The sequence below is a fragment of the Rhinolophus sinicus genome, linkage group LG11 (assembly GCF_036562045.2).
Source record: "Rhinolophus sinicus isolate RSC01 linkage group LG11, ASM3656204v1, whole genome shotgun sequence".
NCBI lineage: Eukaryota > Metazoa > Chordata > Mammalia > Chiroptera > Rhinolophidae > Rhinolophus > Rhinolophus sinicus.
Window position 1 is genome coordinate 17362100 of NC_133760.1, and position 19214 is coordinate 17381313.

The 19214-nt window shown below is 57.5% G+C and overlaps 1 protein-coding gene across 2 annotated transcripts in view; it reads right to left on the reverse strand.

The window, feature by feature from the left end:
* Positions 1-19214, reverse strand: part of ZFPM1 (zinc finger protein, FOG family member 1) — a 75410-nt gene that overhangs the window by 44825 nt on the left and 11371 nt on the right. The gene's annotated exons all lie outside the window — the stretch shown is intronic.

The following is a 19214-nucleotide window of genomic DNA, read 5'->3' on the forward strand; positions in this document are numbered from 1 at the left end:
ACATAGTCAGAGGGGAATCATGAGGCACTGCCCCCTCATGGTGCACCCTGGCCACACCACGGGGTCAGAGGCCATGAGGAGGCAGCCATCAGCGTGGGGGCTCCCTCAGGGCCCCTCAAGACTTGATGTGTGAACTCCACCCTATAGTAACCCAACCACTGCAGCAATTCCAATGCCTGGGGGTCACTGGCCCTCGCGCCCCACCTCACCTGCCCTGTAGCCTCTGCTCCCCCACAAACTGCTTTTGCCAGGACAATGGTCCCAGCCTCTCCCATCCGCTCTGCTGCAAGCCACGGGAGCTATGGGGACTCTTCTTGGTCAGGAGCCCCTGGGGGTAACACAAATGCCATGGCCTCCCCCGTCCCACAGGTACGTACTTCGGGGGTTCGCAGAGCCCCAGTGTGCATCCACAGCCCCCGTGGGTAAACAACTCCTGGGCCTTGCACAGCGATTCCCTCTGCCCCAGACCCCTCCTCTGGGAAGCGCCTCACACTCCGGTTCTGAGGTCTGGGAACTTCGCAAGGGTGGGCCCTAGTGCCCAGCCCACAGGAAGCACTTAGAGAAGCTAAAGGAATAATTGGTTGATGGGGCACAGGTGAATGCACACGTGTTTGCAGTCAACCTCTGGGGGCTGGAGTGCCACAGGTCTGGGCCCCCTAATTCCAATCCCCATCTCCCCTTAGAGGCTCTTATAGGGGGTGCCCCATGGAGCCCATACAGGTAAGAAGGCAGCTGAGAGTCCAGATGACGTGACCCCAGACCCCCTGTAAGGGTATTGAAGCTGGACCTGCCAAGCCCGAGTGCAGGCCAGGGAGGAAACCTCTGCCCCGAGGTCAGACGGACGGTGCCAGAGTGGTGGGCAGAGAGAACAGTGGTGACCAGGGGCCCCCAAGACATGATGTATGAACCCCACCTGCTCCCCAAATCCCCTAGGCCTCCTCTATCACTGTCTGTCTCAGCCTGGGCCCTGAGACAGGAACTAGGGTGAGGCTGCCTACTGCCCCAATCATAGCAGGTCCTGGATGGACATCGTTTCCTTATAATGTTGATGAGATGCTATAAAAATCAAACTATGGCTTATTTCTGTTAGCCTAGGGTAAAACTGATTTCGTTACATCATTTCACTTAAAGTCAGGGAACCTATAGAGGACATTAAGTGGGGACTTACTGTACCTCCCCAAGTTCCTCCTCTGCAGCCACCTGCCCTGGCCTCTCCACCCACTGGTCATCAGAGAGATGACACTTATCTTCCAAGTGTGGCATGGGGAACATTGTGACTCATGGAGCCCAGCTGTGTCTACTCAGGAGTGGGGAGTGCACTTCTGGGCCCAGGCCACTGAGCCTGAAGCAGCCAGGCCGTCTTGCTGTTGAAGACAATGAACAAGAAGAAAAGTCTAGAAGCCATGGCAACATCTGCAAATTCAGACCTCAGAGGTACCTGATGGAGTAGAACGGGGCTTGCTCTGGCTGGTGACAGTAACAGAAGGCACCAGAAGGAAGGCCTGATCTGGGAGGAATGGAATGGCCACTTCTTAAGGGCTGAGCCCCCCATCCCTGGAGCAAGTAGCAGCAGAGGGAGACTTGCTTGGGATTCACACCTTTGTGGCTGGTGGTTCCTGACCTTTTGTATGTTATGACCCCTCTGGGAATCTGATGAAATCCAGTGCCTTCTCCCTGGAAAAACACGCAGAGGGACCAAAATTTGTCCAGTTTCAGGAGCTTCTCACCAAATTGTTGGTGTGCTCCTTCCCGGTTCCCTCACTCTCCTCCTTTGCCCGGGTTTTCCAGGGGTGAAAGGAGTTGGTTGGGTGGCTGATAGAGGGAGATGGGGCTTGCTGAGACCTCAGATGCCTGCCCATCAAGTAACAACAGTGCAAGCAGCCAGCGTCCAACACGGGCCACAGAAGCTGGCTCATGGCAGCAGGACAGACAGGGAGACCCACGAGGCTATGACAGAATGAGCAATGTTGTGGCCAAGTTTCCAGGCTGACTTTCAAAATCTAGCAATTTACATGGAGTAGGGAGGTGGAAAGCTGATTTCTCTTTGCTCAGCTTCCCTCTCTAACCATAGGTGGATGACGGCTGGCTATAGTAGTAAAAACTAAGTTGTTCCTGGTGGGGCAGATGCCTTTCCTGCCTTCTGCCAACATCTAAGGACAGGACCTCTGGACTCTGAGGGGGACCTCGAGGGTGGTAGGGGAGACAGTCAAACAACAGAAAACTATAAATGTGCTGTGAGGGAGGGAGGTAAATGAGAGAGAGAGGGAGGGAGAGGGAGGGAGGGAGAGAGAGAGAGAGAGAGAGAGAGAGAGAGAGAGAGAGAGAGAGAGACAGGCAGAGATGCTATCAGCAGATCTCAGAGGGGACGACACTGGTATGACGCTGACGAGGCTGGCAGCTGAGAAGAGGGCAGAGGGGCAGTTTGTGCAAAGGCCCAGAAGCAGGACAGGCTGTGATGTGGTAGAGGAAGAAGGAGGGGGGAGTCAAGGCTGACCGAGAGGCTGCGGAAAGCATGGATCCTAATGCTGGGGGCACTGGGGAGCCACAGAGGGTCCTGGCAGAGGTGGCAGGGTCATTTCCCAGCCGCAGACCTCTGGATTCAGCTCCTGACTAGTCCCAGCCTCCCCAGGACACTTCAGAGCTGTAATTACTCAGACCACACAGAACCAGCCTCGGGCTAAGCCTCTGTGCTCTCCTCCATGCGCCCACACGGGCAGGCTCCATGGCAGGCAGGGCACACCCCAGACCGGTCCAACTCGTGCCTCTGTGACAGGTGGGAGGCCTGACCCGCCATGACCTCCCTTGGCACACTCCGGGCCAGGCAAAGGCTGGCCTCCACTCCCTCTCCTGTGGGGTAGCCCTGAGCAGGCTCTGCCAGGCATGGGGCCAGCACACAGTCCTGGTGTCAGCCCATTCGCTGGCCCTTTTCTAGAAGGCCTGATGTCTTCTGTGTCTCATTCAGAGCTGGAGGGGGTGCCACAGAGCTGTGGCCCCTCCTGCTGAATGGCTACGGAACTTTAGGGCCTCAGGGGCCTGCTCGGGAGAATAGGTATGAAGCCACCTGTTTTCAGCAGGGACCAGAATATTGGGGCTTGGCCAACGCCGGGCACACAGCTGACTCCCTTCCCTGTATCTGCCAGGCCCCTAGGACAGCAGCCCCGACTCGGTGCCTCGCCCAGGTGGGCCTCAGCCACCCAGGGAGGCCTGAGCCCCTGGCAGGTCCATTTATGGAGAACAAAGGCCCGTGTTCCACACAAAGGCGAGACGATGAGCGTGAAGAAAGAGGCTGTCGGCCTGGCAATTTATTCTAATGCCGCTAATTCAGTTCCAGCACAATTAAAACAGCTCTGATAATGCAGGAGACAATTGCCAACCAGCAAATCGCTACAAGCCCACAGCCAGGAGGTGGCATGGCGAATTCTACCCCACGCCCACCTCATTACCCCACACGTGTGCCATGTCACCCCCGCTTCAGCCCCTGTGACACCCCTGGGGCCACCTGGGCCCCCGATCCATCAGGGACTCAGGTAGGAAGGTTTCTCTGCTGGCCTGGGGCATTGAAGAGACGTCGTGCTTCCTGGGTGCCCTGTGCTAGGAAAGAGCCCCGCCTGCCCCTGTGGGACCCTCTCTGCCCAGAGACCCCAACAGCTGAGCCAGGCCAACCCATGATCAGGCAGGAGGTATCCTTGCTGTGTGACCTCAAGGCAAGTCACTCTACCTGTTTGTGCTCAGAAACCACACAGCTCCTACCTGGCAGGATGAAATGTAGTGTCACCTCTATTCCAGCTTAGCTCAGGGCTGGCACACAGTAAGTGGACCCCAAACATCAACTGTTATCACCACTGGTTACTACCACACACTGCCCAGTAGGGCCTGGGAAATGGTGGGGTGGGGGGAGGATGTGCTAGTATTAAGTACCGCCCATATATGAGCCCTGTGCTCCGCGTTTTACAATGTCCTCTTTATCCCGGTCACCCCCCTGTAGCCAAGGGGCGTAGGGACGGTGGGGAATATGTGTGGGGAGGGTGGGGCACACTCCCGGGCAGCCAGACAGGGTTCACAGAGAAGTGGTGGGAGAGGACAGCAGGACCGTGGTGGGGGTGGGGTGCAGGGGGAGCCAGTAGTGATGGGCAAGTGAGCCTTTCAACACCTCCCAGAGCGAAGCCCACGTCAGGACCACCTTGCAGATGAGTTCACTGAGGCCCAGCAAGGTGAACGGACCTGCTCATGGGTGTGGGCAAGGAAGCTTTGGGGGGGTGCGGGGGGAGATGGGCAGGGCAGGAGTCACCCCCAACACGCCACCCTTCTGGACACTGGCTCAGGCCATAGCCCTTCTCTGTGCCAGGTGCACCCCCTGTGGCTGAACCAAGAGCAGGGGCAATGCTGGTCCCATTACTCGGCAGGCGGGAGAGGCTGGGCACCTATCCGGGGGAGCCCACGGGTGACAGAGTGGTCACCATAGGCCAGGGCAACATGGCCCCCGCTGCCCGGAGCCCCCCTGGTTATCACGATGAGCAGACGCCCATGTGCCGATGCGTCTCCTGCTCATTAAGCTGGACGCCGAAATGGAAATGAAAACATAATAGCTATTTGATTGGGGGTGAGATATTTTGCATATTGGCTCAGCACTGATAGCGGAATTTCATCAACTCCCTTTTTTCATGCTTTAAAACTGAATTATGAAGACAGGCTCTGTGCAGCGGGATGATCCCAACTCCTTCCAAGTCCCCCAGCTGCAACGATTAATGAGCCCCTCCCGGCTTTGATGGCCAGGCAGCTGGGGGGTCCTTTTGAATGACTGCCTTCAAGAAAGCTGGTGGCTGAGGAGGGGACAAAATCCCCCCAGACTTCAACCCCCAGGTGGATCTACCAGGTGGGTGCAGATGGGGGTGGCTCAGAGCATTGGATGGGAGTCTGAAGCCCTGGGCGAAGACCCCCTCGTCCCTGAAGACTGTACCTGTGTCGAGTTGGGGAACTCTCACTGCCCTCCTCCCGGTCATTGGAAACGTGAAAGAACCAGGGCAAATCCCAGTGAGCCCCCACCTGGGTTGGGGCTTGACCACAGGTGCGGGTCTTTCCCTTGTGCCTGCCCGTTGCACGGGTTGTTTATGCCTCTCTGGGAAGGTCCTCTATAGTCCCAACTTACAGGGGAGGAAAGAGAAGAGCAGGTAGCTGCTCAGGCACCCCCTCCTGTGTCAGGGCTGGATTTTGAATGCAGGCCGGCTGGCCTAGGGTCAGAGTGGACACTGGAGGACCACACTCTCTGCTCCTCCCCCACCTATATCCCGGCCTGCCTGGGGAGTGGCAGAGGTGGGAGAGGGGTACCAGGCAGACCCTGGAGTGTGGGTGGACCTGCGTTCTGATGACCTCATTTTCAATCATTTTTCTTTTATTCACTCATTCAACAATTCACTAGCCCAGTTCTTCATTTACTCATCAAACCTTTCCTGAGTCCACCGAGTACCAGACACCCAAAGGCATTGGAGACCCTGCCCCCAAGAAAGAAACGTGAAAAATGTAAGTGTGGCCATTGCCACAAAAGAGAGGTGGAGGTGCTAGTCAAGGATGGCTTCCTGGAGGAGGCAACAAGCAAGTGGCAATCTGGAAAGGGACAGGGAGGTTGCCTGCAACGGGAGCCAGGGAAAAGCATTCTGGGCAGAAGGAACAGCAGGGTGCTGAGACTGGTGAGCTTGTGCAGGCTATGTCTCCTTGAGCCTGGTTTCCGGAAAGCCAGGGACGAAAGCCGCCTTGTGTCATGGGCTGGGGTCAGGGTTCAGTGAGGTGGTGTCAGTGGGTGCTGAGCACAGACTTGTGGTTATTATTACAACTGTTGTTATTGTTTCAACTCTCCAGGGGGGTGCCACCTGACACTCTGGGGGCAGGGGTGAGGGTGGATAGGCATGGGGTGGCTGAGGGGCTAGGGCCTGGGGAGGGCAGTGCAAGCTGAAGAAAAAGACCTGCCCCCTCCACTCCCATGAACCTGGCAGAAGGCCTGGACTCCTGTCTCGCTGGCCCTGGGCAGCTGGTGGGTGGGCGGGGGCATGGTGCTGCCAGGAGAGAGACCCTGGCCTCTGGGCAGCACAGCGGCCAGATAAGGCCCCGATAACGGAGAGAAAATAGCAACAGATTCAGACTTTCCCACTGCTGGGTAGCGGGTAGCTCAGGCCATGGCGGGGACAGAGGCAGTGAGGACAGGCCTGCTTTCCCTGAGGGAGCTGTGCTGTGGGAGCTCAGGGTGATGGGGACCCAGCCATTCAAGGGGCCCGGCAGACAGAGCTAGGTCTGAAGCCTGACCTCTCGGCAGTGGGCAGCATGACGTCTGGTGAAGCACTCCTTCCCCCTGGGTCCTGGCAAGCAGGACTGGGTGCTCTTAAGCCCCCTCCCATATAGGAGATCTGGCTAGTGTTTGACATACAGGGAAACTGAGTCACAGAGCACTGGGGAAGCTGGCTGCTCTGGCCCAGCACCCACCTGTTAGCTACAACCCCACGCATGCAGCCTCCACGCACTGTCCAGGCCCCTTGGGACCAAGTGACTTATACTTTATGCACAATTCTGGCAAGCAGCTGAGCGAAGAGAAGCCGGTTAGAAGAAGGGAGCACTGGGTAGGGACAGGGTGGGGTCAGAACCAAACTCAGAAGAGCAGGAGGGAGTCCAGCATATGGGGCTCCAATGAAGGCAGGGCACTGCATGGACGGCCCCAGATGGCCCCATGGCTGGTGAGGTTGGCTTGTGTTACCTATTGGGGGCTGGAGCACGCCCAATGGAGCTTCTGATAGGAAAGGCGTCTACGGGAAGGTGGGTTGGCACAGGGAGCAGGTTCTAGGCCCCCAGTGGAAGTTACAAAGCCTGGGGAAAGGGTTTCACTTAATCGGAACTTCTTCAACAGCTTCTCTAGCATCTGGACCAGAGGCAGGTTGCCGGCCCACTGCCTCCTAGCAGCTTGCAGCAGCAGACGGCTGGGAGCGCTCTGGAGGGCACAGGTACTCACAGGAGGAGGCTAGAGCTCTAGGAGGGCCTCCTGGGCACCCCGCCAGACCCCAGCACGACCCTCCCAATGGGTCCTCTCATGCCCACTTCCCACCAGGACACTGAGGCCTGGCACAGATGACACATGGAGACTGGCAATTATGGCGGGTCTACATACCATCCACTGCACCTCCCTAAATGTGGCCTGAAGTTGCCCCCTTCTTCCCACACCACTGCCAGAGTGGGGTCCAGCCCATCAGCAGGTCCCCTTCTGGGCCCTGGATCCTCCCTGTTCCACCCTTATCCCGGGAGGACGACTAAACCCCTTTTGCTGTCCTGGCCCGTCATCCACGGGGCCTCAGCCCACACTGTCCCTCTGCCAGGACACTCTGTCGCTTCCTCTCTATCCAGTTAAGGCCTCCTCACCCCTCAGTGAACTCTTCCTCCCCCAGTCTGGGTGTCCCAGAAGCCTCACATTTATTTGTAAGTCCTTTGTGTGATTCTTGATTTTCCCGGGGAGGGGGGGGGAAGAGTGAGGGTGGGGAGGAGCTGGCCGGCTGATGCTCCCTGCCTGCCCCCCAGTGCCCAGAGGGAGGATGAAGTGTGACCCCACCCTGCAGTCAACTTCAAGGAAGGCGCTGCCCCAGTAGCCCTGCTGGCATGTGCCCTGTGTTCAAGGACTGCACCAGGGCCACCAGGATGGGGTGCTGTTGGAGAGGCACATGGTCCCAGCGGAGCGCAGAAGGGTCTCTGGGGCCTCAATGGGCGTGGACGAGGAGGGGCCCGCAGGCCCCTGCTGTGGCCTGCCAGTGGCTCTCATCAACCCAGGATCAGTCCCCGATGACAGCTTGGGCGACCACAAGAGGATGTTGGCAAGATAATCTTGGCTTATTCGAGTGGGCAGCCTATTCCGCAGAGGGCAGAGTGAGTGTCTGAACCTCTGTGTGTGCTGAGGACCTGGGCCCAGACGCCCTCCAGCACTGGTCCTGTCTTCCCCGCCTTCACCCCCATCCCCCACCCCATCCCAACTGCACAAGTAGGCCTGGGGCAGAGGAGTCATGGGGACTGAGCAGCTTGAGGCTACTTCGTCACCAAAGGTCAGCCAGATGTTGCTTGAATGCTTCCTGCAATGGGGAGCTCATACTGCTCTTCCAGAGGCCCAGACATCTGAGTCTTGGACCCTTGCACCTCTTGGGTCTTTGTCTCCCCATCACGCTGTGTATAACTGCCAGGCTGAGAGCTCATAGCCCAGTAGGCACCCAAGCCAAGCCCAGAGGTGCTGGTGAGTGCGACTGTCCCATGTAAGCCAGGCTGGAGATGGCTGTCGCTGTCACAACACTCTCTGGGCCATCTGAGGGTAAACAGATGCCCTCAGAATCAAGCACGAACTTGCAGTGCCAGGGGAGTGCTAAGCATACTCTCTGGGAACACACACCCATGTTCTAATGGACAAGAGCTGCAGGGACCTACTCCAGCTTCTGACAAATTAAAAATATCCTATGGGGATGTAATTCACATACAATAAAATTCATCCTCAGCTTTTAAAGGCGTAAGTGTTTGTAGAAAGAAGGGAGGGGCAGTTACATGTACCCCAATAAAACCCAGGGCCCCTGTGGCCCAGTCTCATGCAAAGATACACGCTCTATCACCTTTCCTTGTCAACTCTCCCACACCCCAGCCACCCAGCGCCTCTCTCGGGCCCCAAACCCAGACGATTCAGGTCCCTGTGCCTCTGCCCTCCCTCCCTGCACCCCCACTTGAATGTTCATTGTCCCCGCTTCCCTCCCCCTCCTTCTCCCCACACCCACTTTCTGACTCTGTCACAGGCCTGGCAGCTGGGCTGGCTACACCAGACCTCACTGTAAGGGTGTGGAGGGAGGCCTGGGTGTCAGGAAAAAATAAACCTTCTCCTCGGCAGACAGCGGGTGGGTGACAGGTAAAGTTATTGCTGCTACTGTCGTCATTATGAGCGACCATGCTCACGTAGGTATCTTGTCCGAGTCCTCCTTATGCCTGGGAGGGCTGCTGTAATCAAGAGCAGCCCCACGTGCAGAAATGAGACCTGCTGTCCACCCGTGTAACCTCTGGGACAGGAGGACCCCCTCCTAGGCTTCAGGCTCCCCTCGCCCTGTGGCCACCCTCTCCTCCTTAGGCCTCACCCTCCCTGGTCACCCACTGGTTAGCTTCCCAGGTCCTTCCTCCTAGGGCTGTCAGTGCAGATTCTAAGCACACACTCTCTGGCGGGCAGTTGTCTACACCTGTGTTCCCCACTGCACTCAGCCTTATGGGAGATGCTTACCTGGAAACCTCAACCCGCCCTCCTCTACTCAAGCTCCCCCTCCCCATGGCTCCCCATCTCTCTCAGTGCCAAAGCCAAATCCTTACCATGGACTGCAGCCCATGCCAGCATCCCAGCTCTGGAACAGCACCTTGCACATAGTAGGTGCTTAATGAATACTTGTGACTGTGTGATGGGGGTAGTAGGAGGGAAACAGGCTGCTCATGGACAGCCTGGCTCAGGAATAGGGCTGAGGCACAGGGGCAAGGGGAGTCTCGTTCGGCCCCAGGGGGGAGTCTTGGGGTCTGAGCCCATGTGTTCAGGGTGGATGACCAGGGGCTGAGCCCCGAAACAGGGACATGCCACCTCCTGCCACTGGTAGAAGATAAGCCAGGCCTGCCCTGCCTGGGGTCTCTGAAGCTTGGGTGGGAATGGGGGCTCCAGGCTGGGAGGAATGAGATTCAGGGAGATAGGGTACTGACACCCGGCAAGGGGGTGCTGCATCCATATCCCGCCCCCCAGCCACCACCACTTCCTCCTGTGGCCAGCGCTGTAACCGACAGGCGGAACTTGGGGGGCTTAACTGCTCCGGCCCAGGGGGCCACGCCCAGTGGGAGCCGAGCTGTGAGCCAGGCACTCCCTGCCAGGCAGCGCTGGGGCCTCTCCCAGCCTGGCCGCTGCAGGCAGGAGTGAACTCCAGCAGTAATAGTGACAACAGTAGCAGCAATAACGACAACAGTCGCAGCAGTAGCACGGAGCGGCCTCCACAGCAGGCCCAGTTCTAAGGATTTAACCACAAAGCACTTTTGATCCCCGATTCATCACCTTAGTGTTACCTTATTTTACAGATGGGGAAACTGAGGCAAAGGGAGGTAGAGAAACTGGCCCAAGGCCTCATAGCTAGGAGAGTGGACAGGTGGCCTGCTCCCTTCTCCTGTGCCCTGCCCTGAGCCCAGTGTTCCCTACGCTCCCCCACCCACTCTGTGAAGTGTGTGTGGGGGTTCGAACCTAGGTCTGCAGACTCCCAGGCCTGAAGCCTTGTCTCTTCCCTCACCTGGCCTCAGTTTCCCTCCCTGGCCCTGTATCACAGATAGACTGAGGTCTGGAGAAGCCCTGCATATCCCTTGCATGCCTTTCTGCGTCCATTCCCTGATTGCCATGTGACTGCCATGTCTGCCCCCAACTCCAACCCTCAGGCCCTTTCTGTTCCGAGGCCAGGGCCTGGGCTCTGCCAGCTATTTGCTCTGTGGTCTAGGGCATGTATAACCCTCTTCACCATATGGAGGCGCTGCCTGCCTCCCTGGCTGTGGTACAGGGTCAGCAGGGGTGCACAGTGGCTGGCACCCGTCCCTCCAGGAGCTGTGTCCCCTTTGGCTTAGATCCCTGGGACACACTGGATAGCCCTCAACAGTTTATGAAGCTCTGCCAGGACCCTCCTCAGCACAAGCCTGTGGGGAAATTGGTTCCTCTCTACAGATGAGGAACTGAAGCAGAGAGTACTACACAAGCCCTCACCTGGCCCCATCACAGGCCTTGGGCCGTCTGCCCACACAGCTGCTCAGGGCAAGGCAGAACCAAGGCCGGGTTGGGGTCCTGGGTATATGGCTCTTGGCCTTGGTTTACAGATCTGGCAAGTGGGTGCTGATGCACTGACCTTGTAGTGCTGTTACAAGGAGTGAATGAGAAGGACTTTGTAGGAGGTGAAGACCGCCCAGGTGTGGGTTATTCCCAGGAGCACTGTGACTCCTTCTACCAGTTCCTGAACACCTGCCACGTGCTGGATCAACTGTGAGCAAACAGGTCCAGATGGGTGTGCGTACGTGTGTGTGAACATCCTGGGTGGGGGGTGGACACGAATCTCAGATCTCATGAAGCGCTACGGTGGTACAGGACGCAGACAGGCAGGTGGGCATAGGGGTGGTCAGCAAGGGCTTCTTGGAGGAGGAGGCAATATTAAAGCTGTGACTGTGAATGGGGGGGACCACTTCGGGCAGAAGGAACTGTCAATGCAAAATCCTGGAGTCAGGAAAGAGTTGGCGGGTTCTGGTGCTGCAGGGGAGTACGGTGGGGGCTGGGGAGGAAGAGGGGTGGGAGCACAGGCAGCTGGCTCGGCACCTGGCAAGCTAAGCAGAAGACTGGGCACGGGACTGCAGCTCCTGTGGGTGGCCACCACCACCAGGAAACCCCTGCTGGGTGCCACCTGCTAGGCCTCGATCAGGATCCTCCTCTGCCCTGAGCTTGCCCCTTCTCTCCGGCCAGGACCATGGCCAGTGGGCTGGTCCCCCAGCCCTGTCCCCAGGGGCAGGGGCCGGGCAGGGCGAGGCAGAGAAAGGGGAGGCGGAGGAGGTGGGAAGAAAGAGCGGGGCCTGAGAAAGCCCAGCCCGGCTGATAGGGGAGAGATTGGTTTCAGCCGGAGCTACGGGCCTGCCAAGTCCACATCCTATCGCGCGGCCTGCACTTACTCAACATTCATCTCCGCTCAGCTCGGAAACTTTATCAACGCTGGAGGTTGGCGCCATCTCTGGGCCTGGCCACTCCCCGCCCTCCGATGGGCCCGATAGCCACTGATAGATTACACGAGATTGTTTCACTCCGAGGACCGATTACTAATACTCCCGGGGGAGGGGACACAGACCACGTGGCCTGAGCCGGGTGGGGAGGGGCCAGGCCACTCATGAGCTGGGGCGGGGGCGGGGGGTGGGGGTCAGGGAGAACACACTTGGGGCCACGTGGCAAAGACCCCGGCATGTGACTGGTGGGAGGTGAAGGGGCAAAGCCACAGTGTGGGGTGAGGGTGGTGGTCAGGGCATGGTGCGTGGCACAGGCAGCCAAGGTCATGGCATAGAACAGAGCAAGAGGAGGCCTGGGGAGGAGACGGGAAATAGTGCCCAAGAAAACGGGGTGCCACTGGCTCCAGAGAGACTCTCTCTCCAGATGGGTCAGTACGGCTGATAGATGGGAGTGGGGCTGTGGCAATTGGAGCTGTTGCTGTGCGGCCCCCATGTCAGATGGCGGCAGACTGCTTCTTGGAAGGGGACATGGCCCCAGTGTGACAGGGCCCTGCCATCTGATAGTTGGGGCCAGGAGACCCCAAGGAGGGACGGGCAGGCACCGAGCCCTCCTCAATTCCAGACTCTTCTCTCACCTGTGGGCACCTGGCCCTCAGACACTATTGCACTGGGACTCGCCCCACAGCCACCCTGAGAGAGGCCTCCCATTGCCTACTTCACTGAAGAGCTGCCGCCGGAGAGAGGGGGGAACTCGGCCCAGGGAGGCCTGGGTTCGGGATTTCATTCACCCCTTGGGGTGGGCGGTTCTCATCTCCGCTTCCAGGCCAGGCTGTCCCGAAGCTCTGTGGTCAGGAGCACACCCAGGCCTGGGAGACTCGAGTGTCCAGACTTTTGGCAGCCATCCTGGGCTGTTTCTCCAGTGCTCTGGGGATGGTGTGCAGGGAGGAAGGAAGAAGCCGGTCCTCTAGGCTGGCCTTTTCCCTTGTTGGGTGTGGCCAGGTCCCAAGCAACAAATCTACTCTGCTCCCATTGCACATATAAAGAAACCTCTCCGGTCCCATGGGGAGTTAGCGGCTCTGCAGCGCCTGAGCCCGCACCTCCTGGCCTCGTACCTCCTGGCCCCGTGTGCCCCTCATTCCCAGGGGGCCCACGTCCACAATGTCAAGGAAGCTGACGTAGGGGATGCTTGGGTTCAAACCCCACCAGGCAGGGCCCTCGCCCACCCTGAGTCTGTTTCCTCCACTGAAAATTGGGAGTTAAAACATCAGCCTCAAATTCAGAGAGTAGAATGGAGGCTGCAGGGGCTGGGGGTGGAGTGGGGACTTCGAGTTCAATGGGGACAGAGTTTCTGTTGGGATTATGGAAGTTTTCTGGAAATGGATAGTGGTGATGGTTCCACACCTTGTGAATGTACTTAATGCCACTAAATTGTACATTTGAAAGTTATAATGATAAATTGTATGTATACTTTACTACAAAAAATATCTGCCACCCGTTGCCAAAGAGCACACAGCAGGTGCTCCATAAGTGCCTGTTCCCTTCCTTGGGGATTCAGAGACACAAGTCCCTCCCTACCTATGGGCACAGCTCTCTGCAGTGACTTGGCCTTCCCCACCACCACCACACTGCCTCAGGCCATTTGCCAGATGTGGAGACTGACGCCAGGGCTTGCTGGGGTCTGGTCCTGTGTCCACAGACAGGGGTGGGATGCTGGGGGCCGTGTCAGGTCCAGGAGGTAGGCCAGACCAGCTCACCCATCCCATGAATGACCCTGGGAAAAGTTCTGCTGCTGGTCATTGCTTGGCCCCCGAGGAGGGGACTGGGGCTTCCCTGGTATCCAGCTCCATGCCCTGCAGGCCAGGAATTCAAGTAAGACTGGACCGAGCCCCAGGCCTGTGTGAAGCATGGTCCACACAGCCCCTAATGGTCTCCTCACGACCTCGGAGGGCCCCATCCCCATCTCACAGGAGACTGAAGCTCAGGGGTTTTAGTGATTGGCCCAAGGGGACCCAGCGAGTGGTGGGCAGGGATTCATACCCAGGGCATGTGGCTCCAGAACTGGCAACTTTGATCTTTAGGGTGAATGAGAGCCATGATGCTGACAGTCACCTTGGGGCCTGGACATTACAGCTTTGAGCCAAACCCTTTGGCTTGCCAAACCTTTGCTTAATCTGGATTCCCCAAGCCCATCAGGCCAGCGCAGAGTACGTGGAGAGGAAAAGTCTGGTACACGAGGAGGAGGAAGAGGAGGGAGAAGAGAGGGAGGGAAAGAGGGATGGAGGGGAGGAGCCATATAGTTCTCGTGTCCCCAGCTCACTCTCTGGGCCCACAGGCCATGAGGCTGCCCTGGAGATGGTGCTGGCATTTGAACTGGGCCCTAGCTGTGCTGGTCAATGCATGGCAGGGGGCTGGCACGTCTCCTGCTGTGATATCTCTTTCCCTGCTCAGAGCTCTGCCTCTGCTGTTCCCTCTGCCAGGAGCATTCTTTTCCACACATGCCACCATCCCATCAGTCTCTGCTTAGAGTTTTCTTCAACGTGGCCACCTATTCTCCTCTGACCATCAGTCCCCCAGCTACTGGGGTTCTTCCATTGTTAGGGATTCTTTGCTTCTCTCTCTCCCCACCTGCCTGGAGCTCCATGAGGGCAGGGACCCAGGTCCTGCCTGTGAAAGTCACCAGGATCCTTGGGCCAGGCCCCACATACAGTAGGTGCTCAGTACAAGTTAGAGGTCAGCTTGTCTGTCCCAGGCAGCCAGACCCCGAAGGAGTGAACCCCAACCCTGCCTCTGGGATGGGGACCTCACTGTCCACTAGTAAGGACCCCAGCTCCCGTGCTTTAGGGATCTGTCCATGACATGTTCACTTGCAGGCACTAATTTTTTTCTTCCAGTTTCCTTTTTCCCTTGGGTTTGCTTTGCTCTCCTGGGATAGGGGCTGGGGTAGGAAGTAGATTTATAAATCAATCAAGGGAGGATTTATTGAGCACCTACTATATGCCCTACACTGTCCTGGGGGAGATAAGAGTTGGTATAGAATGGGGGCCCCTCTTGGAGAGATTTCAGGCAGGTGTTAGGAGATTCCTCTCCAGTGAGGCTGCCTGGACTGTCCTGTCACTCTTGTGCTCTGGGTCCCTCTGACCCTCACACTTCCACCCAGGAGGCACCACCACCCAATCTTACGGGGTGGAGGATGGAGGCCCAGGGAGGTAAGGGGCTCAGCTGAGATCACGCAGTAGCAGTCTGGTTCTGGCTGTTTCCTCCCCTTAGATCTCAGCCCAAACTCGTTCCTTCCTCACCCCTCTGCTATTTTCCACTTACGCATTTTTTGAAAACACCCACGCCTGTGGCTGGTTTTCGGGTCACGGAGCCCTGCCGGTACTGTGGGAGCTGGGGGGCCTCTGGCCAGGCTCTGGGCTTGTCCGGCTTACCTGAACTCCGTCTGGCCGACAAGATACCACATGGGGTGCAAAGTGATTTTGAACACAATGAGAATCCCCCCAAATTGCTCGAACACTTCTTACAGACAGTGGTCTGCTGTCCTGTAAATTTCTGAAAATGGGAGCTCTGGAAGACCCCAAGTTTTTAGAACATGCCAGAGACACAGAAAGCGTAGCAAACCTCCTTGTCATTGCATGGGTGGGGAACCTGAGGTCCAGAGTGACAGGGCTTGTTTTGCTGGAGGGTACAGAAACTGCTCAGGGAGGCGGAGACCAGGTCCTCCCCTTCACAGAACAGGAGGCAGGTCTGGGACACGGGTTGGGACTGTCATTCTTGTAGGTGGTGTTACAGAGAGCCTGGCAGAACACAGTTCTGGACAGAAATCATAGCCAGAGGAGGGCAGAGTCAGGGGACAGCACACACAGGGTCTGGAGGTGCCCAAAGGGAGTAGGAGGGGGAGCTGGCTGGCCTTGAGCTGTCCCCATCCCACTTTTGAACTTGGAGTTCCTATCTGGGAGTCAGAATTGGCAGTGCTGATTTCAGGAACACACAAGTCCTGGCCCCCCAATTCATGCTGTGGGTGTCTGGGCTCTGAGGGTCAGCAGGTTATCTAAAGGCCAGCCTGTCCTGTCCATCTGCCTGCACACAGGCAAATGGGTGGCTCTGGCAGTAAGGCTTGGAAAAAGGTCCACCCTGTCAGAGTGGGGGAAGGGGGAAGGGAGGATTTCTACCACTGAGGCAAGGTCTGGGCTGGGACACTGTACCCCATAATAAGGGCATCCAATGGAGGAGGCCCCACCCTCTCTGAGGAGGCCCAGCCCCACACAGTGCTCAGCCAATCCCTGGGTCTCACTCATGCTTATTTGCATGACCCATTTCCATTGGCTACCAGCACACAGGTAAGGACCTTGGTTCCCTGGCCAAGGGGTGCCTGGGGGGAAGTTGTTGGGTGGGCCAGATTGGGAGGCCACACTAAGGGTGCTGGGCTCCGCGAGTGCCAGACTCTGGGAGGGCTTGCTAGGGAGAACCTGAGCTCTGGGAATGCCAGACTCAAGTGCCACGCTGAGGGGCCTGGGCTCTGAGGGGCTGGGCTGGACTCTGGGGGGAAGTTGATGGGGGACTGGGCTGGGCTCTAGGGGTGCTGGGTTAGAGGTTTGCTGGACTCTGGGAGTGTCAGACACTGAGGGGCTGGGCTGGGGGGGCCCTGAGCTCCGGGAATGCTAGACTCTGGGGTGCCAGGGTAAGGGACCTGGTCTCTGAGGGTGCTGAGCTGGGCTCTGGGGGGAGCCCAGATTCTGAGGGGACAGGTTCCGGGGGTGCTGGGCTCTAGGTAACCTGAGCCCCAAGTCTGGGACACAACGGGCTGCCTGCCACATAGGTTAGACTTTGGTTATATATAGTTCAGGCTCTTCCTTTTCCTCTAAGGTTCCACCCCCACCCCCAATTAGGAATGGCTCAGAGGGGGAAAGATACTGACCCAAGGTCACACAGTCAGGATGCAGCAGCACAGCTGGACCTTGACCCAAGTCCTGTGCTCCCCTGATCCCCAAGCTGGGTCCTTCCCTCCAGAGAGGGACTGTAGGGGGCAACTTCTTAATTTTAGCTGCCTCGTCTCAGGGAGGGCTATTTTTTGGCTCCCTTTGAAAAATGATGATGATAATGATGATTTTAAGAGAATCTGAACCCACCCCCGCCCCGGGTTTCAATTTAGATCTAGCGGCACTACTTTCTTGGGCTCCATGAGTTGTGGGGCAGTGAGCTTGCGAGTGTGTGTGTGTGTGTGTGTGTGTGTGTGTGCTCACGTTTTGTTTCTGGCATTTTGGTGGGTGAGATAAGGGGAAACAACAGAACCGCTCAGAGCAGCAGGCAGATAGATAACAGCGATAGGACTCCCCTACCACACAGGCCTATCGCCCTTTTTATCACAGTTCCCTTTTCTTTCTTTCTTTCTTGTTGGGGGGGTAGGGTGGAACACACCCCTACCCCCAGCCCCCAAGCTGAGGAACCGAGGGGTGGGGCTTCCCTCTCTCAGGCTCCCTCCTGCTGTGTCCACACACCCAGCACCCTGGCCCAGAGCTCCTGGCTGGAAGGGGCGGAGGTTCCAGGGTGGTTGTCACCATGGGGATAGCAGCAGCGGCAGCACATCTACCTTTGCAGAGTGAAGAACCAAGCTCCCTCTCATCAGCTCACAAAAGGGTCCTGGGAGTTGATGACTCCCTGTTTCATGGACAAGGGCAGGGAGGCTCAGAGAGGAGACATGACAATGTTGGGGTGGGAATGGGATTTGAACCTGGGCCACAAAGCTGGTGGTCTAGAGACTGGGTGCTGAACTCCTACCTTGAGAAGTCCTGCCCAGGTGGGCATAGCTGGGCAGGGATGTGGAGCCCTCAGGGGAGCCAGCCAGAGCCCAAGGCCTGCAGGGCAGGTCTTAGTATCTTCAGCTCCATTTTACAGATGTGGAAACTGATGCTCAGTCCAGTGACAGGGAGGCTGGACCCCACGCTTCCTCTGCATTCCCTCTGGCTCTGGTGAAAAGTATGGGCAGTCCATGGAACGGACGCCCAGGGCCACAGGACAAATGTTTCAGAACCACCTGTATCACTGGGGGATAGGATGGGGTTCTGGGCTTCAAACCAGAGCTGTTTGCCAAAAACAGTCCAGGAACAACGCTGGTGGGATTCGTGGAGCCTGTGTAGCTGGCAGCCCCAGGGACCCTTGTCCCTGCACATATGTGCCCCCTAGAGAACTCCTGAGCCCCCAGTGCTGTCCCCATTTCTCTCCCATCTCATACCTCAAAGACTAAGGAGGACAGAACTGTGAAGAAACTGATGTCCAGGGATATTGAGTCACTTGCCCAGGCCACCCACCCAGGCAAGAATCAAAGCTGTCACCCCACCCTACACTTGTCCCACTCCCCTGCATATACACACATTTTACTGGAAATAGCTGTCTTCCCTTAGAAGACAAAACCCAAAAGACAGAAAGAGCCAACTTTATCACCGACGGAGCCAATTTCTGGGGGCAGATGTAGAGGCACCTGTTGTCCACTGATCTTGGACAAGGCTACGTGGCCTAGAGCAGTCACTCACCTTGACCAGGCCGCTAAGCCAGAGTCTCTACTGCTCCCTCCCATGCTATGTGACCTTGGGTGAGCTACTCAACCTCTCTGAGCCTGGAGTCTTTCTCTGAGGAAACATGAGGGCAGAAGTGCCCTTCCCAGGGCTATTGGGAGGATTCTACAGGATAATACAGGTTAAGTCCAAGCCTGGTATACAACAAGTGCTGAGCAAAGGGAGCTTTTACCTAACAATGGCTACCATAACAGGATTGTCATTGGGGAGACCCAGAGCCACTCAAAAATGTTGGTGACTGCCCACTCAGACCTCCTGCCTCTGGGCTCACAGAGAATCTCATTTCTCAAGAGTCACTTTAAAAACCTGTGCAAAAAGATGGGCAATGGCCAGCTGCCCTGTGCCCACCGGGAGCCCCAGCAGCTCCTCTGGAGGGCTCTCTGCAGCGAGGGAGGCTGGCTCAGCCTGGCTACTGCCCCAGTGGGCATGTCAAGGCTGCCAGGGTCTCAGTTTCCCCTCCTGCTCAGCTGGGGGCTGGCTGTCCCTCTGTAGGCGCCAGCCCCCCGACAGCCCCCGTCACCTGTCCCTCACCGGGAGGATTAGCCGCACATCGGCCCTAATCGCCACGAATCGCACCATCAGCGCTGGATCTCAGATCAGCTGAAGGAGGAGGCTTTATCCAGACAGACGCGGAGATGGCACCTCAGTCCCATCTGGGCGCTGCTGTCACTCATGGCAGCTGGGCCAGTCACAGAAGGCAGGATGACTGGAGAGGAGGTGGGTAGACAACTGGGAGCCCTCCCTTTCCCCAAATGGGGTCCTGCTTGGTCCCTCAACCTTTAATGGGCACCTACGGGGTAACCAGGCACTGTTCTAGGTACCCAGGAGACAGCAGAGACCTGAAGAGGCAAAATTCCTGCCCTTGGGGGCACTGCATCCTTTCCACAA